The 25,767-nt window shown below is 40.8% G+C and overlaps 1 long non-coding RNA gene across 1 annotated transcript in view; it reads left to right on the forward strand.

Moving 5' to 3' along the window:
- Window positions 1-25,767, forward strand: part of LOC140704202 (uncharacterized) — a 126,634-nt gene that overhangs the window by 47,088 nt on the left and 53,779 nt on the right. Inside the window, exon 5 of the long non-coding RNA XR_013542044.1 lies at window positions 2,278-2,474. This is a non-coding gene — a long non-coding RNA (uncharacterized LOC140704202). The remainder of the gene's footprint in view (window positions 1-2,277; window positions 2,475-25,767) is intronic.

Genomic DNA, 25,767 nt, shown 5'->3' on the forward strand with positions numbered 1-25,767 from the left:
CAAACCCAGACAGCATCTTAAAAAGCAGAGACATCACCTTGCTGACAAAGGTCCGCATAGTCAAAGCTATGGTTTTTCCAGTAGCGATGTATGGAAGTGAGAGCTGGACTATAAAGAAGGCTGATCGCCAAAAAATTGCTTCTTTTGAATTGTGGTGCTGGAGACTCTTGAGAATCCCCTGGATTGCAAAGAGAACAAATCTATCCATTCAGAAGGAAATCAACCCTGCGTACTCACTGGCAAGACAGATCCTGAAGCTGAGGCTCCAATACTTTGGCCATCCCATGAAAAGAGAAGACTCCCTGGAAAAGACCCTGATGTTGGGAAAGTGTGAACGCAAGGGGAGAAGGGGATGTGAGAGGACGAGATGGTTGGATAGTGTCAACAAAGCTACCAACATGAATTTGAACCAACTCCAGGAGGCAGTGGAAGACAGGCGGGCCTGGCATGCTGTAGTCCTTGGGGTCACAAAGAGTCGGACACGACTTAACGACTAAACAACAACAAGTATTTCTATAATGAAGTTAATATTTTTCAAGTTTTGGCCTGAAAAGTAATAGTTTGGGTTACACATGTTTTTCTTCCATAGTAAATTCTCATGACTTGTTTGGAGGTTTGTTTGTTTTTGGTTTTTTTTGCTGTTTTGTTTTGTTTTTATTCACCAGTCTTTGAAATAGCATCAGTGGAACATAAAAGAGCCTGGTCTGCTCTTTGCTTGTTTATTTGCTCCCATAAAAACTCAGTAATGCAGTTGCTTATGAAAATGGAATGTGGAGGACAATTAGTTTATAATGTGTGCATAAAGAAAAATATATTCAAGATTTTGAGGTTACAACAGCTGCTATGCATTTCCAGTAAGCTTAGTTGTAACCAATTTGAAAGTTTCAGTCTTATTGATACATTATATTAATGTGAATAGATTTTTGGATAGTGCATGGTGTAAACAACACATTTTCACCAAGGCTGTTTTTGAGAGAGCCCAGAGATCACTTTTTCAGATTCTGCCTTGCATATAGTAGGTCTTGAATTAGTTACAGAATACAACTTGTAAGGAAATATTTTTTCTGTAACTATTGCGCATTGACTTTGAATATCCATTGGTCCAGTAAATGGTGAGAAGTACTCTATAGTATAGCAGTACTCAAGGACGTGGCAGGAATTAAACTTTGTATAGATGGGAATGCACTAGGCCACATTGCTAGCAGAGTAAGTGGCAGAATGCAGGAGCAAAATTAATTAGTGGATTCACCCTGAAAACTAGAATGGTTTACAGAGAACACTTCCTTCATTTTGAAATAATTCATATCCATATTTCTTATTCCCCAAAAATATGAGACATAGCACTTTTTTAGGATATATATATTGAGATGAGAAAGATAATAGGATTCCAATTTTAGCTAATCAAGATGAAGCTGCAGGAGACTATGGCTATTCTCTCACCTCCAGAGAACAAAGGCAAAATGTTTCCTCTGTCCTCTTTTACAGAGGGTCAAGAAAGAAAGGAAAGAAGAAAAGAAGTGACCGAAAAAATCTAAGAATATTAGTGAAATATTAGCCTCGCTTCTGTTCTATTGCAAATAGCAGTGGGGAGGGATTCCGTTTGGGCAAGCCTGCCAAAAGGGAATCCCGCTCCCCCATTGTGTGCAAAGACAGCATGGGGAGAAATCCCTTCGATCAAGCTTCTCCTTTGGTCAGGCTTTGTCTATGTCTGGGCATAAAAAGACAGGGGAAGCTTGACCAAAGCAATCCCCCCTGCTGTCTTTGGAAATGGGGGGCTGGATTCCCTTTGGGCAGGCTTGCTCAAGCCACCCAAAGGGATACCCCCTCTCTGCCTATGACCCCAAGGAACAGCTGATCCGCAGGAGCATAAGCAGAGATGAAAAGATGAAGGGACAAATCTAAAAGGCTTATATTCGTCACTTCATATTCATTGGGGGCTTCGAACCTCACAACTACGAAACAATAAATATCTGACAAATCAGCAATATTCATTGAATATCATAATTCATTTTTATATTTGTCTCCATGTCTAAAAGACATGCATTTCCTTCTGTTTAAGAGGAGTTGCAACTAATCATCTATGATATACATGAACACTGTGTGCTATACATGATAGGTTAAAAAAGAGATATTCTTTGCAAGCCGGATATTCACAGCTATTAGGATTGAACTCAAAGGCAAAGTATTGTAGAAACTCCACTGAATGTGGGCATCTTCTTTTCTGAAAATTATATTTTTACTTTTCATTATCTTTTCTTTTTTCTCTCTCTTTTAAAGCAAATGCTAAAAGTCATCATTTTGTGGTAGAAAGGGCAATCGTCTCTCTTTTGCGTTGCCATTGATCCAACATGTGCAAGAGGCAGAAATATAAAGCACACTACAAGACAGCACTTGGAACCCATTTTATAAATTTTCTCCTCTACCACCTAGTAAGACCAAACCCTGGGAACTATGAAACCAACTAAAAATTACAGGTACACTGCAAAGTGAACATATTCCTCATTGTGTTATACTTATAATATATTGCAGATATACCTTCATGATTAGATAAAGGAAATAATGATAAATAATTATTTATAACTTGTTTCTTCCAAGTTCTGAAAATGAGTACAAAGGGTGGTTTTTCATTTGGTTTTGTTTGGTTTCTTTTGGTTTGATTTTCTTGGAAGGATGATCATAGAACACAGAAAACACTGGTATGTTATGGATTATCTGTGACATCATAGTTTTCCATAAGTAAATGAGGGGTGGCAGAGGAAGCAAACTTTGTTGGAATGGTGACAGGATGGAACTGTAGATTTGAGGAGTATTGAGCAGGGATGGGGACTTAAGTTGTGGGACTTGCTGTCAAGTCAGACTTAAGTCATACAGATGACTCGACTCAGATTCAGCTTGAGTTTAAAAAACCAGAAGTGACTTGACTCCAATTCAACTCGACTCACGACTCAGAACTCACCCACCTCTCCCTTTTTTTCCTGTGGAAAAGAGCTTGTTTTTAATAGGGACTCAGACCTGGGGCTTGGTACCAAAGACTTGGACACAGACATGGGACTCGGACTCAAAGCCTTGCCAACGTCCCTGGTTCTGAGGGCGGTGAAGCAACAAATAATCTAGTCAGAAATAGCTGTACAGTTGTTTGGGGGCAGCGGGGGGGGGGGAGGAATTACAAACACAGATGTGTTTTTTTAAAATGTAATGGGCTTTGTTAGTGTTCCAGAGATGAAAATTGGACATCTAGAACACAGAGCAAGAAGCCTATGGGGCAGGGAGTTAAAAAAAAGAACAAAGACATTGAAAACATCAAGATTTTAGTCTGTCTAGGGATGAACTCTTAGAATGTCTCCTATAGACTGAGCAGTTATTTACTTTTTGTACCTGTTGATTCATTTTTCTGATCACAAACTAGTTCTCACCCCTGAACCTTTTGGCACAAACCAAAGTTTTAGGCAGGCCTGTATGTTCTCATAATGTGGATTTTTAATATACCAATTTGTATTATTTATCAATACCCATTATATACCAGTACATATAAAAAAAACAACTGATGGTGCTAAAATGAGAATTGGTTCCAGCAAGATAGGAAATAAAGTAAGGATTGTTTAATGCCAAATGGAACTCAATCTTGTAAAGATAAATAGCAAGAAGAATTAGTTATACAAATGAGACGAGAACACAAAGAAAATAAATAGGGCTTTTGTGTGGCCAAGTGTAGATGTAAGGAAGAGCAATTAATGGTGTGCAAATTCCACTCTGGAGAGGAGAGGGGTAGTACTTGTGCACAAGTCCTGGCCGAAACCTCATTGGGAGCACCATATCATACCTAGGCCTTCCACCTGAACTGTGGTTGAGATTTCCTTACTGGGCAAATAATTATACAAAGATGTTCAAATAAGAAGGAGGCTTCTGGGCCTATAAACACTTGGATGGCCTTTTCTAAAAAAAAAAGAGAGAGGAAAAAGCTTGCTTAGTCCAGGGTGTTCCATAGAAGAAACGGTGAGTTCTTCTTTTAGAATATTGCTTAACATTGTTAACCAGGATGTGTTTGGGAAGGGAGAGTATTGATTCATACGCTCCTCTAGTATCCAGCTAGTATGCCATTCCAATGCTGTTCCAGATCACCACTGCTGTAGAGTGGTTTCCAAATGGGCTCTTTGCCCAGCTTTCTGCCTGAGGTCATTTTGTGAGCCCAATATGCAATTCCTTTCAGGCCAAACTATTTGGCCCCCCGTTGCTCTCTTCTTTGGAACCATCACTGGCTGTGAACATCCAAAGGTCATCTTCTTGCCAAATTTTAAATGAGTCTGTGTCTCTTTTCCCTGGAATCCTGGACATTTCTTTCTAGCCACACTCCTCTGCTCACACAGCTTATTTTTAAAGTTTTGTCATGATTTTAAAAATCTAATTAGATTTTCCCTTGTTCACACTGGCTTTTATCCCTTCATTGGCCTGCTTGATTTCTTCAGAATTCTAATTCCCCATGCCCTCTGTCTGTCAATTTATTATTTTATTTATTTATTTATTTATTTGATTTATATCCCGCCCATCTGGTATATTCTACCACTCTGGGCGGCTTCCAACAAAACACATATACATTGAATGACACAAAATCATTATAACATAATCAATAACAGAAACAGTGCAAAATATATATTAAAAATAATAATGGATAGCAAGAAAGAAAAAAGAGTCAAGTGCTGACAGGAGGGAAGGCCTGGATGTGTTTTTAGTTGACTTTTCAATGTGCCCAAAGTGGGGGCTGCGCGAATCTCTCATGGGAGGTTATTCAATGGTATCGTTCATATTTAATGGTAGGACCCTTCTGTGCTTTTTTTACTTTGGGTGGAATTTGTCAACGCTTCATTTGCTTACTTCATTTTATATTTCAGTTGGGAACCAACTGTGCTTTCCTTGTTTAGCAAAACAGAAACACCAACACCATGTGGAGGGCCCAGATTTTGTATACTAATTGGTTGTCTGTTCACTCTCTTAAAAACAAGGCAATTTAGAGGGCAGACTGTTGTGGAAAGACTTAAAAGCTTTTTTGGGGGAGGAATCCTGTAAGGATTTTTTTTACTTTAGTTCTACTCCATCTTACCTCAGGTACAATTAGATACCGAGTCCTAGCATCTAAACCACAGGTTGGCATATTTTTTCCCACTGCATTTTCCTCAGGGGTGATTTGTCAAGTGCAGCAGACAGGTCACAAATAAGCCATGTGTGAGGTTGAAGCCAACAGTGGGGAGACCCACAACCAAAAATGCTTTTCTGCTTCTCCTTCTCTCTTTCTTATAGTCTCTTTACTTTCTCTGTCACCCCTTCTCTCTCATCACTCTCACACTCTTCACTCCCAGTTTGGGGCTGTTGTGGAAAGGAAGAATTGCCCTTTCAAATACCTGGAATAATCATTTGCAGAAAGCTTTATAAAGTAGGCCAAGGGCTGTCTGATGGTTGTATGTGGCTCTACTAAAGCGGCACACCCCTAAGGAGGTTGCCTTCTCCTTGTTTGAATGGATTCAGGACTGTTGGTCATTCAACTTTGACATATTTTCTCCCTCATTTTTATGTTTACTGAAGGAAAGTCTTGCTTTTTGTCATTATAATGATGCCGGTTGAAAATGTTCCTGTTCCTGGTGAATCTTCCTCAGATTCAGGGATGCCTAGATGCTCCTTAGCAGAGCGTGACATCTTAGAGTCTTAAAACATATTGCCTCAGGTCTCTTCAAGAAATTTAAAAGTTTGGCAAGGAACTGCCGAGGACCAACTTTATTTAGGGGGTTTCTTGTTCTTTTTTTGTCATTGCTATTGTGCTAGTTTCCATTTTGTGTACTGTAAAGGTTTCTGGACTCTGCCTTCAAGGCACCTGTAGGACTGTTCTTTGTTCAACAACCTTCAGATTCACAGAACTCTTCGATCCTCACCAGCTCACTGAATTTCCCTGGCACTTACCTGTCAGATCACAGCTCTAGCTGTGCTGAAGAAAGGATGAAGCAATATCAGCACACACACACACACACTTCCCAGAAACTTATTGCCTTTGTGCTACACTTTCTCCCTGTGTTTTTCCTGTGAATGCCATGTGTGATGTGTGTTGTGTGTTTAGTCGTTTAGTCGTGTCCGACTCTTCGTGACCCCATGGACCAGAGCACGCCAGGCCCTCCTGTCTTCTACTGCCTCCCGGAGTTGTGTCAGGTTCATGTTGGTTGCTTCGCAGACACTGTCCAGCCATCTCATCCTCGGTCGTCCCCTTCTCCTCTTGCCATCACACTTTCCCAGCATCAGGGTCTTTTCCAGGGAGTCTTTTCTTCTCATGAGATGGCCAAAGTACTGGAGCCTCAGCTTGTCTGATGGCCCTGACTTTATTCAGAAAAACTACCGCATTTCTTCAGAAAAATGCATGTTGTGACATTCTGAAAACCTGTAAAATGAATTAAAAGTGAAACTTCTGTTATGGCTGAAAATGCCTCCCTCACATAACCCCGTCGCCATTTAGTCATTTAGTCGTGTCCGACTCTTCAAGACCCCAGGGACCAGAGCACACCAGGCCCTCCTATCTTCCACTGCCTCCCAGAGTTGTGTCAAATTCATATTGGTTGCTTCGATGACATTGTCCAACCATCTCATCCTCTGTCGTCCCCTTCTCCTCTTGCCTCCAGACTTTCCCAACATCAAGGTCTTTTCCAAGGAGTCTTCTCTTCTCATGAGATGGCCAAAGTACTGGAGCCTCAGCTTCAGGATCAGTCCTTCCAGTGAGCACTCAGGTTTGATTTCCTTTAGAATGGATAGATTTGTTCTCCTTGCAGTCCAGGGGACTCTCAAGAGCCTCCTCCAGCACCACAATTCAAAGGCATCAATTCTTCGGCAGTCAGCTTTCTTTATGGTCCAGCTCTCACTTCCATACATCACTACAGGAAAAACTGTAGCTTTGACTGTTCGGACTTTTGTTGGCAAGGTGATGTCTCTGCTTTTAAAGATGCTGTCAAGGTTTGTCATCGCTTTCCTCCTAAGAAGCAGGTATCTTTTAATTTCGTGGCTGCTGCCACCATCTTCAGTGATCATGGAGCCCAAGAAAGTAAAATCTGTCACTGCCTCCATATCTTCCCCTTCTGTTTGCCAGGAGGTGATGGGATCAGTGGCCATGATCTTAGTTTTTTTGATGTTGAGTTTCAGACCGTTTTTTGCACTCTCCTCTTTCACCCTCATTACAAGGTTCTTTAGTTCCTCCTCACTTTCTGCCATCAGAGTGGTATCATCCGCATATCGGAGGTTGTTGATATTTCTTCCGGCAATCTTAATTCCGGCTTGGGATTCCTCCAGTCCTCCAATATGACCGGATAGGCGGGGTATAAATAAATAAATAAATAAATAAATAAATAAATAAATAAAACTGATAACTAAAGTTTTGATTTTTTTTGCCCCATGTCACCCGTATAAGTGCTGGGAGGGAAAAAAATGATTTTTCCAAGGGCTACTGAAACATTTTCAGTACACGGCCCCCTCACAACACCTGTAAGGGCGCAGTGCTGAACCATCTCTATTCCAGATTATGGAAGCAGTCTGTCTATGTTTGTAAAAGTAGATTTCAGAGGAATCTTGTGTTCAAATCCTGATGACTAATCACTAAACAAAGCAAACTAGCCTGCATACTCTCAAAGGTCCTCCAATGCTTTCATTAGTTAGGAATTACCGTCTAACAGTAAAGGCCTATCTCTAATAGTCCATGACTGAAAGAGGACTATTCCTATCTGGCCCTAGAGAACATGTGTCTTACTGGCTGAAATCCTGGTGTGCAGTTCTGCATGTGTAGTGTTGATGACATCAGCAGCAGCAAATCACTTCTAATTAAAGACATTTCTGGATGCACAATATGATATGGTCATTGCCAAAGGAAACTGTAATCAGTGGTGATTTCCTGCTGCTGCTGCTGCTGTCATCACCATTACACATGTGGAGCTGTGCAGCAAGACCTCAGTCATTGATTGTTGTGTTCATGTGTTTTGCCCCTTTTGTATCTTATAACTCGATCCTGAAATATGTGGGATTAACTTTCCCTAAACCATACAGTGGATACTGAAACTATCCTGTGACAGATATTTCTGTGAATGTATCGTAACTTTGTGAATGGTGCAACACATGTAAAGAATGCAGATAATCCTCCTGGCATTCATGTAAAATTTATATGGCTCAACTAGTTGCAGCTAATTGATGTGCTCATCCCATGTCTAGTCATGTGACCAGTTGTGCAGCCAAGATGGGCACTGGTGTCTCATTAATTAGCCACAATGAGCCACAATAAGTTACACAAAACATGCACAAACACCAATAAGATGTCAATTCAGTGTTCAGCAGTAGCAGCAGCAAAGGCAACAACATCTTGAAGATTGATTGTACTGCAGTCCAAGCATTGGTTGAACCATTCACAAGATGTGAACATTGACAAATAGTCACAGGATCAAAGCAGATGATACATTCAGAATGTACAATACCTGCTCTGCATTTAACACTGTTTTATTTCCTCTGAAAATGGGATTTCCTCAGAGATGCATGACTCAGCAGTCAGCGTGTAGTTCACGTCTATGTTTACTTCACAATGACTCATAAGAAAAAAAAACACTGGCATGTGAGATTGAGAGGTGAGGAAAAGCATGTGCTAGGAGAAACAAATATATTTTCCCACATTAAAAAATGCCACTTCTAAATACATGCTAAAGTTATTATCTAATTTGCTCCCCTGCATCTTTCGGGGGGGGGGGGAATCAAACATTTGATCTATGATTAGGGGTAACAGAAGATGTATTTCCCCCCAAATTTGGCCAAACCTACCAACTGACTGTATTAACTGATTTTTCTAAACATTTTGGCCACTGCACTTGTCTGTTATTCATCCTTGATAACAAACAAAATATTAAAATTGAATTATTCCACATATTTTCAGCCATCTGCTCCAAACGGGAGAGAAAAATTAAATTATTACAGACGGATTCAGGTTAGAACCATTTTAATAAGATGCTCCATTTAAGACATATCACAAAGGCATTATAAAATCTCCGTATTATATAAATATATTGCCATCATTTATAGAAATGCAAAACTGCTACTCACTGGATTTTTAAAAACCTTAAAACAAATATTTATTTTATCCAAAACATACACTGTTGAAACTATTTCACTAGTCTATTGAATACATGCAGTGCAGTACTGAGTCAGTAGCAGGGAATTATGGCCTGTTGATGATTAACTGAACAGTCTAATTGTCTGGTCAAAGTGCCATTCCATGTTCTCCAGTTTTCTTTCCTTCTTCCTTCCTTTTCAATGTCTCTGTTGATTCAAAGTAGAATTGTAAATCTCAACATGGATTTGTTGTTATGTGGTTGTGAAGGAGGACGAGGAGAGAGAGTGCCATCCCATGAAAAAGAGGGGGAAGGGGGAGTAAGAAAGCCAGAAGGTGCCAATGCGGAGATGGACTCAATGGAGAACCTGACCAAGGAGGGGAAAAGAACAGATCGAACTGAGAAATTTGAAATATGCCTGGTAGAGGTGCTCGGGAGCAGGAAGGGGCAGAAGTTGTCAGTCTGGGAAGAGGGTATAAGTAGCCAGAGAGAGCATCAGTTTGAAGTCGAACTAGAACTGTGGAAGTGAAAGAGAGAATTGGAGAGGTTGTGGGAATATGAGAGGGTAAAGACCGAAGAGTCACTTCGTGATTTTCCTAACCTCAAATTAGGAGAGCTGTTGCCTAATCCCGTCTCAAAAGAAGTAGGTGAGGTGTGATAAGAGACACTAGAACGGTCGGTTATTGTCTTCCCAAAGGACAAAGGTAGGGGACGCCAGGTATCTGCCCAGATTTGCGGTGCAACACACCCCCACATGAGGGGGACTGGGCTCAGCACCCATGCTGTAGCACCATTTGCACAATGAGGAGCACTCCCCTTCGGAAGCCCACCGATGCAAAGAAGTTTGTCCCAGCACCCCTGGGAGTTCAGCCGATTTGGGGCGAGAGTTTGTGTTAGACAGTTATGGCATGTTGCCTGAGTTAACTTTATTTGATCCAATTGTGAACGGTATCATTCGACATATAATCAATGAAGAAGAAGTTGATAAGGTAAAGAAAATATCTCCTGTAATATTTCCCACACAAAATGAGGAGTCATCAAAATTTGAAACTAAACCCGATCACAGTGGTAAACAAACTACTGTTTAAAATTTATCCATGTAAGTCACCACAAGACAGTATGTGGGGTTAACACAGACAGAATTTGTGCATTTCACAAATAATTTTGAGCTGTAAATACACAGTACTGAAATTTTTTTTATTAAAGTAAAGCAAAGCAAAACGTGCTGCTTATATACTGTCTGATAGTACTTAAAGCTCTCTCTGGGCAGTTTACAATTTATTTATTCAGGCTACACATTGCCTCCCCCCCTCCCCCGTGAGCTGGGTACTCAGTTTACCAATCTTGAAAGAATGGAAGGTTGGGTCAACCTTGAGCCAGCTATCTGAGCCTGGAATTGAACTCAAGTCGTGAGCAGAATCTTCAATGCAGTCTAGCCACTGCACCACAGGATTATTAACCATAAGGCTAATAACTATTGTCTTGTGGCAAATGTAGCAGCATTGGATGAGTTGCTTGCATCTTTGTGATCAATCAACCTGTCCTATTGTGTTCTCTTTCTGCCTCTGGGATAAATAACCCTGTACCGTCTCTCTTTTAATCACAGCCTTGACTGCAACCTCAACCATGGCCAGATATCTTCTAATTACAAGATGCTGCTGCGTGCTTGTTCTGGGGAAGTTTCAAATACAGACTGCTGAAATTTAGACAATTCTTCTTGAAAAAGAGAGGAGGGTTTTATTCCTCAAAATGTCATCTTCTGTTCTAATCAAACTCCCTTTATGGGAGAGAGTAGCTATATATGTTTCTGCATATATAGCTGCCCTGTCTACAATGGTAGCACCAGTTTCTCCTCTCATTGCACATCTACAGGCATTGCACATCTGAGCAGAAGAATCACACTGATCTTAATGTGTTGTATGAAAACACAGGTAAAATCCTACTTCTAGCTGAGTGCAGAATAGCCATGTCTAGGTTCATTTAAAGGCCCTAGTGTGGGTGGAAGTGATACTATTAAGGCAGACCCAAACATCTTTAGTTGTTTAGTTCTTCTGTTGTTGTTGTTCAGGACTTTTGAATAAGGCAGAACTTTTTGTCAAAACTGGACCTTTTTGAAAACCAAAATAAACACCTGCCTGGTCAATGTAAAGGGGATTTGCTTTCTTAAAATACATAACAGAATTTCAAACTTTTCAGTATGTATACCACAACTACCTATGACTTTAATGGTATGGTAAAGGGGTTTCTAAGTATAAAGGCAAAAACTATCTTTTCATGAGTAGATTCTGTACTGCAAAAGGCTTCTGTTCCATAGCTTTTGGTTCTTTTGGTTTCACATAGCATCAACCTGATGTTTGTTACAATTAAATTAATGCTGGGGAACTGTCATACTTTTGGCATTCTCTGTGTATCAAGATTTTTTTTTCCCCAGGTGGAAGAGTCCATTTTCATGGCAGTCAAAACATCTGGGTAGAGGCCATTCATCTGGCCTATCCAGACTCCTCCTGTTAACTATCTGGTGAAAGTTCTTTGGGTTTGTTTCTTCAAATTTGCTGCCAGTCCTGTGGTAATTACTGAAACTATAATCAACTTCTATTTCACTCCACCTTAAAAAGAAGAAAAATCAGCTCACGTTGTAATGTTACTTTTTTTATGTTTGGTTGGTTTTTCAAAAAAGAGGGAAATTCTTTTTTTTTTCTTGACCAAACCAGTCATATCTTTGTTGAAAGGAAGTTATAAAACAAATAAACAAACAAACAACAACAAAAAACAGCTATCACAGTTTGAAGGATCATATCAGCTTCCACCAGTGAAAGCAGCCAAATCATCTGACTTCATGTTTGGATCAACACTAGTCAAAGTTTCCAGCCAAACTCTGCTCCTTCATATGGGAACATGAGCATATGCTGCCTATCCAAGCAGAGCCTTGGTGAGTCCAGCAATGAGAATTCTCTAGATGCCAAGCATGCACATCATGTCTTCAGGTTCTTAGAGCTGTCTCATTCCATTTCTTTCTGCAAAAGAACATGTGAAGGACTGCAGTGATAGCTACATTAACACTACCTCTAGCAAGGATCATTAGGAATCACTAATTTCTCTCTGATAGTCTTGCATTTATTCTAATTTGAGAGAAGCAATGTGTCATCTCAGAAAGCTATTTCTGAAAGAGCATTTTACATCCCACTTGTGCCAAATGGTCACAGAGTGATGCAGGGTTAACCAAGCAGCAATCTCCCTTTTCACATTGTTCCTGGCTTTCATAGCCCCTGCTCTTTCCAAACTATATTCACTCAGTTGTAGTCCCCAGAAATAGACAGATGATGCATGCCAAGACCACTGATCCCTGTTACACACCCTGATCAGAGATCAGTGACTCGGCTCATTCTTTGGAAATACATTACATGACGTGGTAACTGTCCTTTAAATCTTCTCAGAATAAGAATGACTTAAAAGGTTCAGTGTCAGCTCCTGCCCACACTTTTCATGCCTGCTCTGCAAACATTGTTATGTTTTAACATTTGTAATGCAAGCAGCTGGCGGTCCACAGAGTAGCCAACTCTTTTTGAGAAGAAAGACTAATCTCCTTATAAAATACCATGGAAAGAAAATTTGATCCAGCTCCAGGAATTTAAACTGCTTGGACTTATCCCATCAGATAATAAAGCCTTACATTTCTCCAAACATAATTCTTCAGTCCAAAAACCAAAATATAAATAGGGGTACTCTAGTGAGGGGACTAACCCTTTTGCACCTCATCCGTCTTCAACTATGTTCCAAGTCTTTTCTGTTAAAACTAGCACCAATAAATTGAAGAGCTGATATAGGGATAATGTTCATAAATTAAGGGGCAACATAAATATGAAATACAAGGAGCTTTCAGGTAGTCAAAACATAGACAGAAGTTACTACTTTCATTGTTCCAATATCTTAAAAGACAGCATAGTTGTGCCAATTTCATGGATTGCAAGAAATTTCTACAAGACAGCTCCAATGTTCTCCTAGATGGGTAACTAGACATTGTCAACCCTGGGATGGCATCTCTTCCTTCAAGTCTGCTGTAGGGAAAATAACTATGATGACTGAAAGCCTTGAATGGCATGCCAGCACCTACTTTACATATAAATTCCAGCTAAGGAATAACCAAATAATATAAGAGAGGCTTCTTCCATTTTTTATGAGCAAACAAACAAACAAACAAACAAACAAACAAACAAACAAACAAACAAAAGTATGTGCACATCACATATGAAGAACAATATGAAGTCCATCTGTACCAAAATATTCTACCTCATTTTCTGGAAGCAATTAGCACATGTTTTCATTCCCTCTAAGGGTCAAATCAGCGCTATAGATTGCTCATCATTAGAAGAAGAATATCTCCTAGTGTTTCAGCTGTCAGCTGTTGTGCCAAAGCAATCAAAATTCAAACTAAGAATGTGGATACACTAACGAAATAAATTGAAAGATGGATCGTTGTTTTTAAAATTGGTTTAAAATCATATGGTAACCATGTGGTTTGGGGTTCAGTGTGTGTGTCTCCTCTTGGGAAAACTTGTAATACATTTTAAAACTGTTGTATATTGGTGAAAGGGGCTACACAAGCTTTTAGAATTGCTGCATTTGAGGCTTTGTCTTGCAACCGCCTGCCCTAGTGCTGGCTATCTCTCACAACTACTAACTGCTGCTGCCATGCAGTTATTTTCAATCTATTTTAATTTTTTTATTTAATTTTTTAAATTACTTGCTACTGAAATAGTGCTAGTATGACATGACAGATAGTAAAAAAACCAGACCAGATTGGAAACTTTCACTCCAATCCAATACACATGCACACAAGGATAGATAGACAGATAGACAGAAAGGGGTGGGACAGAGAAGGAGAGAGGGAACCAGGAGCTGGGCTGGCCAGAGGGAAGATGAAGCAGGCAGTGGAAATTTACAATCGCCAGGAGAGAGGGGCAGGAGGGGGAATGCTCCATCCTTCCCAATCCTAGAAGCTCCTGATCTTCCAAGTTTCTTTTGTCAGTTTCTCTCTCACTGTTGTGTCTTCCCTCTGGCCAGGGCTCTCCTTCTGTACCCACCTATTCCCTGTATCTGTGTGTCTGTCTCCATGAGCATGTTTTGGGCTGCAGTCGAAGCTTGGAGAGATATAGAAATTAAATGTTCCAGGATTGGAAAAGCCTGCAGCAATGGATAGAACAGACTGATGAATAAAGATGTGGACAAGAAAAATGATATGTAGACTGAGAAAAGCACTTTGGCCTGCTGTCTACCTTCTGTGAACAGGAATTTGTCTCCATCCCCCATGGAAGTCTTTGAATCCTTTATTCTTCTTCTCCTCCTGCTCCATCTCCTCCTTCTCCTCCTCTAATCCCAACAAACTTTGGTTTGTATAATGGAGGACCCTTCTGAGACAATGGGGAAGTACTGCTGAGACTGGAAAAGATGGAGGACATTGGGGAACAATGTCTTTCCGTCAATGGAGCTCCACCCATGGAATGTGCCTGCCAGCTGAAAAGAACCCTGTGTCTCTTCTCCAGTTAAATTTGAAAGACCTTTAGCTACATCTGTAAAGCCCCAGTTTTCAGCAAAAATAAACTGAAAGGCCTGCTGGTAGCATAGAACTTGCCCTACTGTTCTTGGGATCACGGCCAAGATGTGAAAGGAATGTCATGGCCAAGAGATGCAGGCAACAATACAACAGATGGTAGAGTCAGCAGAAGGAAAACTGAGAAATGATACATCTCTCTTTCAGCTTTGTGGCTACTGCGATGCCAAAAATTGTTGTTTGAAATGCGTAGCAGAATATGACAACAGCAGAGTATCAGAGAGAGAGAGAGTGGGGGGGGAAAGAGAGAGAGAGAGAGAGAGAGGTTGTGTGTGTGTGCCAGTGGAGAGCAGTGCAATAATCTGCCATTTGCTGATCCAAAGGAAGTGCATGGGAGCTATTACACTTTGGCAGCAATTGTATTTTTCCCTTCTGGAGTTTCAGAGCTGTCTTATACACCGAGATGGTTTTCATCTGTTTTTTTTTTTTTAGTGTCTTATTAGCTTCTTTCAAAAGCAAAGACTCTTGGAAGAAAAAGAAAAAAAAAACAATAAAGGAAGGAAAAAGGATGGGGGGAGGACCCACAACATAGTGCAGTGATGTTGGGGTTGGAGAGGGGTAGTAATCTTGCCCAGATAATGTTGTCATACTTTGTAAAGCCTTTAATGCTGGAATTTATTTATTAATGATGCATGGGTTATTACCCACCATCTGTCTTGTGTTAGCAGTGGGCTGTTTCAGATTATGATAATGTGTTTCTGATTTGAGTTGCGTTGAAAGCCAGAACAAGGCATCTCATGTGCAGTCCTCTTTGAGGCCTGCTGTTTTCAATTCCTCTTCATAGAATGAGCTTTTATTTGATTTGTTATGGGGATTTTTTTTTCTTCTGTTGCCAAAACAGCTGCAAGCCTGGAAGGGAATGAGACACAGGGCCACATCAAACTTGTTAGCTCGTAAAAGAAACAGAATGTTCCAGGAACAAAAAGGAGAGAGGGAGAGAGAGTAAAAAGGCACAGGAGAGAGAGAGAGAAAGAGAGAGACTGAAAAGGGAGGGTGGTTGGGGGGGGGGGAGAGAAAGCCAAGGCAGAGTGGATGATTTCAGCTTTCATGGGGGTATTTGCTTGGCTCACATATCAAGGGTATGTCAAAAAATGTTTTGCAATTATAAGCAGCATAAAACAGATTGTTGTGTTTTTAATTTAATGGCCCAGTTAACACAGAAAGAGGCTTGAGTTCCAACAGGCTTTTGCAAAGTCTTCTTGTTTGTGGAAAGCAGAGCAATACATAAAACATTGTCCCAAATACACATCCAGAAGGATGGGAAGAAGGGAGGAGTTGTGTAATTCTAAACACATTTGGCGGCAAGGAAGTCCCATTGGACACAGTAGAACTTATTTATGAATATTTGAACTGCAAGGCAGCAAATGCAGATAGGAGCATGGATGCCAAAGATACTACAACATGGAAAAATAAGGCGATCACTGCCTCTCCCGTGAATGCCCATCCTAGGTTAAAGTCTTTCTCTCTCTCTCTCTCTCTCTCTGGATCAGGTCAGACACTCAGACAAATGATGTTTCCTCTCCTTACAACATCAATTCCAAGTGCTTGAGATATCAAACATTATTTCTTCAAACCAATCAATTACAAAACAAAACCAAGAGAATTTCTCTAACACGGTTGGAGGCAAGCTGGGTGTGGAAAAAATAATTGGGTTTTCCTCTTCAGGATGCACAGCTTCTAGGCACAGAATTAGAATCAGGTTCTCCTTTTCCACCTCGGGCTGGATTTCCAAAACGAAATATAAATAGATGGGGATGCAGCTAATATCGTATTTGACTAGCTTCACACTGCAGATGAATACACTTTTCATCCAAAGAATTTGTTTGGAAAAGCTCATCTGAGCTGAGCTGCTGAAGGACAGCACTCCCGCGGTTTTCACACAGAGCTGTGGGCAAGGCTTTTGAAAGTATTATGTATATGTCGGCTTTTGAAAGTTGTATATTGATTTCAGTAGACTATGGCTAAGAAAACATTATTCTAGGGGGCTTGGTTCCAGCATTTAGAAATCACAGAAGGAAAACAGCCAACACCTGTTTTTTCTATGCAGAAAAAAAGGAGAGAGAAAGATCCTACCCAGTATTGAGGAAAATGCCCAGGCTTAAAACTGGTCCTTCATTATGGCTGCACTTATTGCGTGATTGGCCTGCCTGGAATGGCCACAGGCCAGAGTGCTTCGGGGATCCTCTGAGTCATCATCCAAAAGAGCAATGTCCCCATGTTCTAATCCTTAAAGTATGCCTTGGAACTGAAACTTGTTCCAGAGCAATTTGACTTAGCTCTGAGTATTCATAGTCAATATAAACCAGTGGTCGGGAAACAGGGATAAATTACCCCAAATGGGGTAAAAATGAAAATCCTGGGGGTAATGAGCAGAGTGCTACCCCCCACTCCCACCCCCTGCAGCCGAACCTCAAACTGGAAGCCACCTCTCCCTCCTTCCTTGGTTGCGGTACTTGTAAATCCTCCGTTCTTTTAGAGATTGGAGATATGTCTGCTTGATTGGTTACAGCTGTAGAACAGCCCTGGGCAGTCAATCCAGCTTGTGAATGACTGCTTCCGCTGGAGGTGACTGCAAGCAGGAGGAGGGAAAGCTCCAGTTAAGGAGAGAAGGAAGGTGCGAGAGAGTGACAGGTATTTCTTCTGGCAATCTTAATTCTGGCGTGGGAGTCTTTCAGTCCTGCCTTTCGCATGATGTATTCTGCATATACTGTAAGTTAAATAAGCAGGGGGACAGTATACAGCCTTGTTGTACTCCTTTCCCAATTTTGAACCAATCAGTTGTTCCATATCCAGTTCTAACTTTTCCTTCCTGCCCCACATATAGATTTCTCAGGTGATAAATAAGGTACTCAGGCACTCCCATTTCTTTAGGAATTTGCCATAGTTTGTTGTGGTCCACACAGTCAAAGGCTTTTGCGTAGTCAATGAAGCAGAAGTAGCTGTTTTTCTGGAACTCCCTGGCTTTCTCCATAATCCAGCACATGTTAGCAATTTGGTATCTAGTTCCTCTGCCCCTTCGAAATCCACCTTGTACTTCTGGGAGTTCTTGGTCCACATACTGCTGAAACCTACCTTGTAGGATTTTGAGCATAACCTTGCTAGTACGTATGTGAAATGAGTGCAATTGTACAGTAGTTGAAGCATTCTTTGGCATTGCCCTTCTTTGGGATTGGGATGAAGACTAATTTTTTCCAATCCTCTGGCCACTGCTGAGTTTTCCATTGATGATGATAAAAAAAATAATGCACGGGTCCATTGATATTGGTCTGTGGCACCAGGATGGGTGACATGACCTTTAGCCTGGTTTGTTCCTTTTTGCACACCACACCACAGAATGATTAAAGTGGTAGGACCCCCTCCCCCCAAAAAAAACTTTCATTGGCTGTCTCTAGTAAGCACATCATTGCTGGCATCACTCTGGTAGCCATTGATGATGATTAAATCTTCTGTGAGCTATCAAAAATTTAATGCAACTTGCTAGGCACGTTGGACACCTTACTACTCCCTATACCACCCCATGGCTGGAGTGCAATGTGTTCCAGCAAAAATAGTGCACATCTTTATTAAATTTGGTGCATCCTGCTAGTTCGGTACATAGCCTGGCAGCCATTGATACTGATGATATATCCTGCTTGTTTGGTACACAGCTTGTGTAGATTCAATAATATTTTGAATTCAAATAATGTATGATTTCCTTCCTTTCAAATCAATGCAGTAATGTCGGCATATATAAATTTATTGGGGGGTAAAAGGTAAAAAAGTTCCCTGACCCCCTGTTATAAACATAGCAAAAGATATGCAAAATAACAAAACATGACACATGGTAGAGAACAATGGATATGACATTCATAACCATCTGCAAAAGACATTTTTCTCGTAACAATATCATGTTCTTTGGCTTCACATCTGTTTCCCTATCAGAGAACAAGAGACAATTTAGATGAGAAACCAGCTTCACAGTTAGAAGTGGAGCTGTCTTAAAATGTAAATGATCATTTATTATTCTTCAGTGAGGTTTTGTAATTCTGCAGGTTGCAAATTAGGATGGTTTTTGTTATTGCTGCTGCTGCTTGTAATGATCTTTTGGATTTCATTTTCATGTTGATTATTTAAACATGAAGCATAAAGTTGCAAAGGATATATGCATTTTTTCCTTACCTTGAGCAGAAAAGGCTATCTTGACATATAGTTTAAAAAAAGCCAACTGGTATACAATGTTTAACTTGTGTAGAAGAGTTAAAAAACAGGGGACTTTTTCAGCAGCAGCACTAGGGGTGGCTTGTATTTTGTGCAACAGACTTGTATTTTGTATAGATTTTTTGGTGCAAAACACCAGATTTTTTTTTCACAAAACAACTTCCATGCATAATACAAGTTTTTGTGTAAAAAATCTGTGATTTTCTTTTGCAAAAAAGGTCAACATGTGAAAAATGCACACAAATTCTTGTTCAGTAGACAGAATTTGTGTGCATTCTTCCCATTTTTTAATGTCTCACACCAAAAATGGAATAAGCAAATATGCCTCCCTAATGCAGGTTTGATGAATGAATCTCCAGGGGAACAATGTTTTATCACTTTCTAATTGCAAAGTTTTACTACTACCTTCTTGTCTATTTGAACCTCTTGTTTCACTGTAAGCCTCTATTCATTTATCTGGAAATAAATTTCACTGAATTCATGGAATTCATACAAGAAAGAAATGTGAACTATATATTTTTCCCTTGCAGATCAGCAACAGCTAGCTGGGGAAGAGTGGGATCCAGGAATTTTTGTGACAAAAATGTAATACATGTTTGGGGAGCTGACTCATGATACTCATGAAATGGTTGCTTGGTTTATGCTTTATTAAACTTGATCTCTTACCTGTTATTCATTTTCTTCTTGCTTTCAAAGGACATGTTATTAGGAGAAGAGGAAAGCAATTCTTTGAAGTTGTTTACACAGTGCAAATGAGAGCACAAACTCAAGAGGATCTGCATATTAATTAGATATGGAAATGAGGCATAACATTGAGTTCCAGATTTGGACCTGCTCTTTCACAAGTTTAAGAATGTGGAGGGTGTTTTGGCTTGATCCAGTTCCTAATTCTACTGTGTAAAGTCTTCAGGGCATCACTCTGTTCTGGGAACAACCGTTCTGCAAACTATGAAAATCTCACTCTCTTTGCTTGAAAAACAAAGCACTCAACAAATTAGGCCTTTACCTCAGCTTGAAAGAGATTAATATTATTCTGTCCAGTGGATTAGCCTGAACATTTTTTGAGAGTTAATATCATTCCGTTGGAGTTTTCAAAAAATAAGCAAACCAGAGCCAAGTTCAGGGAGGAATAATCCAGGCAATTTATCTATGGCTATGGTTCTCAGTTTTTGTTACAGGTACCATGGGTGGGGCACAGAACCAATTGAGACAGGACTCTGGTTTTCCACAATTGAGAATGCACTTTCCCTCAGTCTTCACATCCTCCTGCAAGAACACTATGCGGCTTTCTTCCACCAACTACAGAATATTCATCTGTGATCTTTGACCTGCTAGTTACTGTGGCAATCTCCCCTGAAGCCCCTATCCCCTCAGGCCTTCACAAGGTTCCCGCTCTTCTTCCTTCTTCGCTGCCACCAGGTGTTACTTCTTTAATACCGTTTAATCATGGAGACATGTGTACTTTTAAAACTCGTCATTTATTAGATTAGGGAAGTTAATAGATGATTAACATTCAATAGATAAATCACAGGCTGCCAGTCACTTATATTTGAATCACATCTGATATAACTTTAAACCTCTTTTAACTCTCCGTTCTATTCATCATTCTTTCAGATCTCTAACTCACTCTTAGCGTACATTTTCAGTTTCACACAGTGTCTCTCTACCAGAATCTCTCCCAGACTCCATCCGCCAGCCTTTATATCCAGCCCCTCCTCCCTTGGCTCCGCCTTCCATCCACTCATTGGCTCCTTATTCACTGTTCTACTGTGACAGACAGGTGACGGTCGGGCTGTTCGCTACACACCTCCCCCCTTAAAAAGTTGTCAGACTTGAAGATAGGGCAAAATGATTGGTGAGATTTGTTTTTTTTTCTTTCAGCCCTGTTTTGTTTTCTTCAATGCTCTCTGAAATTTGGGAAAGCTGGTTTGTAACGAGGTCTGAATCCCTGTCCTCAAAGGGGGGAGGGTGTGGGGAAGTCTGTATTGTATCGTATTTTAGATATGTGCTTGTAGTAGAAATAAAACTTTTTTAAAAAGTTGTTTCATGGGGTAAAACCTATAGTGGTTTACCCTCATGAACAATGAGGAGCTTTACAGTAGTAAACCATCCGCTACACAACACTACAATCAAAACTTACCACCTTTGAACATAAGTAATAATTAAACAACTTATATGCTGGCTATATATTAACATTGTAATTCAGTTACTAGTTCAATTACACTCCTCACCACTTCAATCATCTACACAGGTGCTTACCCAACAACATCACATAACACTTTTAATATTTATATACTTTTTTTTCATCAAGACACAGCATATAACTTTAATGAGCTGCAATCAGCATTTTATCACTTTTGCTATATTAACAAAGTCCATTTCCTTCTTCATCAGTCTTTGGTGTGCATCGCCAGGGTGTCTACCACAACATTATGAGTCTCTTTTGTCCACATCTTAATTTTTCTCAGTCCAAGTTTTATGACATAAGAGTTCTCTCTCAACACCACGTTTTCGTCCTCTTCGAAAATCCAAAACTGTAGTCATGGTGGAGGGTTAGCACTTAGAAAGGAAATGTTCTACCCTCCTGCGCAGCTTGAGATATGGTTAAGTCCACCTCTCTCTGCACCTTCATGATACTTACGACTTACTGACAGCTGGGGTCTCTCACCAACCTGCAGCTTTCCTCTCAGGAATGTCCTAGGACGAAGGTTCTTGCAGTCATCTGCCTGGCTTGGCGTGACTCCTGTTTTGCATCTGGATCCCTCCGTGATGGCGATGCCTCTCTGGCACTTGGGACCTCTCTGTCTGCGGTCTGCCACCAGCGCGGTCTTCCATCTCTCTTTCCGCCATGTTATTTTAGCTGCTCTACAGAGTTTCACCTCTCCCTCTGGAGCAGATATTGTGATGCTCTCAGTTAAATCCTTTAGGTAGGGCTTAGCAAGGGCGAGCCTAACTCTCAATCCTATTGCCTTTTGCACCACTGGCAGGGTCAGGCTACGTTTCAACCAATTTAGCTTTTGATAGGTCACCCCTCTGCCTTCCCAATATGGCCATGCATGTTTTCTTTTTGTCTTTTTCCTTCTCTTATCTTAAACAAACTTCACTTTTCGGCCCCAAAGTTTGACTAGGTGAACTCTGTAAGGTGTAACCGCCTGTGGGTGGGCATCCCCAGCGTCAACCTTGTGCACTACACCCTTAGCTACTCCAGGCTTGTTGGAGGAACCCTGCTTGCACTTTATAAGCATGACTCTAGCTTCTTTTTGTTGTTCTGGGGAAAGTGAGTGACGGATTTGGACCTCCTCTGGGGTGTATTTGGGTCCGCTCCTCCTTCCCCCATAAGGTAACTTGAGGCTTTCACTGTCTGCTTCTTTCAATGCCAGCAAGACAACATCTTCCTTTCTATAGTAGGGCTTGATCATTTTCACCCAGTCCACTATCTTGCCTGTCTTTCCCCTTAACAGTTCAATGTAATCTCCCTCATTCACTTGGGAGGTTACTTGCATCATCTTAGAAGGGAAATAGGTTCCTAAAAACTTGACGAGCTTAGAAGCAAACCTCCTGCTACACATATACATCAGCAGAGCATCTGCAAGGGTCTGAGTCTCATTTCTCAGGGGAACTGCTTTGGGATAACATGTTGCACAGTCTACGATATTCAGAATGAATCTGTTTCCCCTCTTGGACACTCTGGGCAATGGCCCAACTGTGTCTAAACTCATGTGTTGGAAAGAGTTCATAAAGACAGGTAAAGGACACAACTTCACTCTTGATTTGTCACTACTATCCCCTTGCTCCTGACCTACTTCACACTTCTGGCCAAATTCTTTTATCATTTCCTCCATTTCAAGCCAGTAAAAGTTTTGAGCTAATCTTTGGTCAGTATTTGTGATGTCCATATGAGCTGCAATGGTACCAGCATGCCCCTGCTCCTCTATCCCTACTTGATCTTTGAGAGGAACAATCAGCTGTTTGAGGTGAGTCTCCCTTCCCCCTCTGGGATTCACACAGGCCTCTCTGTACAAAAGGTCTTTTTCTAGGAAGAACCTCTCAGGCCTCTCGGGGGTTAACTGACCTTCACCAACTTTCTTAAAACCTTGATCCAACGTGGGATCTGCTCTCTGTTCCCTTATACCTGTATTTTATAGCAGAACCTTAATAGATATCAATTCAGTTGCTGAATCCTCTCCCTTCACCAGCTCAGTGTGAATTCTGCCCTTATCCTTCTTTCTGTTGGGAGCGAGTCTGCACTAAAACACTTTTGACATGCTCAGTGAGATTGATCCCAATTAAACAAGGTGCAGGCAAGCGATCAGCCATGCCTATTTTCCATAATCCTTCCCACCTTTGATATGTTATAGGTATCTCAGCCACTGGCATGGAAATTAGTTCTGCACCTATCCCTTTAACTGTCAGGCTTTCACCTTTCAATATGTACTCTGGAGGGGTTATGTTTGGATGGCACAAAGTAACTTGAGAGCACGAGTTTTTCAGAGCCATACATTTTGTGCCATTTACGTAAATGCTGTCCCCCAAACTTTTAAAAAGCTCTTGGTTGGTTTCTATTAGATAGCCATGTACGATCTCAGCTACAGGCAGCTGTCCTGCTTGCTGTTCATTACTCTCTTCCCTAGCTGTACTTGTATTGTGAGTTACTGTTGCGCCATTCTCTGAGGGAACTTTGCTTTGTTGTACACAGTACACTGACTTAGGCTTGAGTAAATTGGCCCTTTGACCCCCGTCTTTAGCTTTAGCACATTGTGAAAGTAACCCTTGGGCTCCTTTTTACTGTCCTCCCAGGTTTTTCTTCCCACTTTTACCTCAGAAAAATTTGGGTTTTGAATGTGTGAAATAAAATCTGAGACCCCTCCTGCTTCTTGAACAATTTTGGGCTCTATCTCTCTTTCAGAATCATTAAACTTTTCTGCCTCAGCTTCGAGCTGCAAAGCTTTTTTCTCAGCCCCATCCCCTATTTTCCATTTCTTCTTAAGGAATAGCTCCATCTGTCTGAACTGGGATATCTGTTCCGATTTCCACTTTTCCAACTTCATTTGTCTTTCTCTCTCCTCAAAGGACATTTGACTGGCCTCCTGCTCATCATAGATCACTAACACTTTCAATTTCAATTCCATTTGTAATTTCCATTTTTGGAATGTTTGAAATTCTAGGAGTATTTTCCCCCTGAAGGTCTCCATTTACCCCTCTGAGGTAATTCCTCCTTGAGTTCCTTCCCCCTCCTGATCTGAGGCATCTGATCCCTCGGGAGGCACCTATGCCACCTTTTTCCCCCATGTGGAAGGCATGTTTATTTATTTAGGCTTCTGCTTCAAATTACAAGCCTCAGATTTAAAAGGTGCACTTTTTCTCTCTTTTTTGTGAGTTAGAGTCTGTGCAATAAAGTTGCTTCCCCAGCGATCATCCACTGTTAGGATACTGTGGTTAGACTCTAGCTCCCAGCCAGGCCAAGTGTCTCCCCGCCTCTAGGCACCAAATAAACAGAAATATCAGCGTTAACTCTTTTCAGTTTTTGCTGATTTGAGTCACCTCAGCTTCTCTGACATTGGCCTCCACTTAATCCCCTCAGAACTCTGTCCTTTGAGCTCAGGACAAGCTAGCCAACTGGTCCCAGTTTCTGCTTGAGGTAAACTTACACCAGAAATGGTTTCCTCAGAGCCTCTCCCTATCTTAGCCCCCTGATCTGAGCTTAGGAGCCTGCCCACTAAGCTTTTTCCCCTGAAAAGCTCTAGGGAGTTACCCACTCCGTTCACTTCGGATCCCCTAACTAAAATATATTTTTCTGCTCTGGGAACCTTTCTGTTTTTAGGCGTTAGTGGATTAAATAGGATCTGGCCGCTGGTCACCACTTTGTGGTGATATCCACTGAAGCCGTATCCCCTCAGGCCTTCACGAGGTTCCCGCTCTTCTTCCTTCTTCGCTGCCACCAGGTGTTACTTCTTTAATACCGTTTAATCATGGAGACATGTGTACTTTTAAAACTGAAGTCATTTATTAGATTATGGAAGTTAATAGATGATTATTATTCAATAGATAAATCACAGGCTGCCAATCACCTATATTTGAATCACTTCTGATATAACTTTAAACCTCTTTTAACTCTGTTCTATTCATCATTCTTACAGATCTCTAACTCACTCTTAGCTCACTTTTAAGTTTCACACAGTCTCTCTCTACCAGAATCTCTCCCAGACTCCATCCACCAGCCTTTATATCCAGCCCCCTCCCCCCCCCATTGGCATGTGTATCTTTTGTGCATGTGGGTTCACTAACATGCTGATAAGATCTGTACATATTTCCTGCAGAACAGAATACTGGAGAGGAATTATTTAAACTAGGGATGTAAGCTGACCTCCTGATGTGGTTTGGACCCTGATTTGTCATTTTGAAAAATGCCCCTTATTTGTCTTGGAGAGATTCATATATCAAAATTGGCTTGGATAAATGAAGGACATGTATGGTTGGCCTCCTCCATTTTATCTTTCCCATCAACAGCTGAAGAGTCATTTCTTCAGGCAGGCTTTTAATAACCATAATTAAGTTCCTGAATGCTGGCTTTTGGCTAAGTTGTTTTTAAAGTTTTAAATGTTTTTGATCATTCAGTGCATTTTAATTACTATTATAGTTTAATTGTTTTTAATGAATAATTTATGTTGTTTCTAACTTTATTCTTTTTAATGCTGTGAGCCACCTCATCAGGAGAAAGGTAGCTAATAAATGAGACAGATAAATGAATAAATACCCACCTAAACTCTAAGATATGCAACAGAAACCCTTCTTCAGGTTTCCTGTCATCAGAAATGCAGTGGATGGCTAATGGAGGTTGGAGAGGTGAGGTACCTT

Source organism: Pogona vitticeps, chromosome 2 (assembly GCF_051106095.1).
Source record: "Pogona vitticeps strain Pit_001003342236 chromosome 2, PviZW2.1, whole genome shotgun sequence".
NCBI classification, from domain to species: Eukaryota; Metazoa; Chordata; class Lepidosauria; order Squamata; family Agamidae; genus Pogona; species Pogona vitticeps.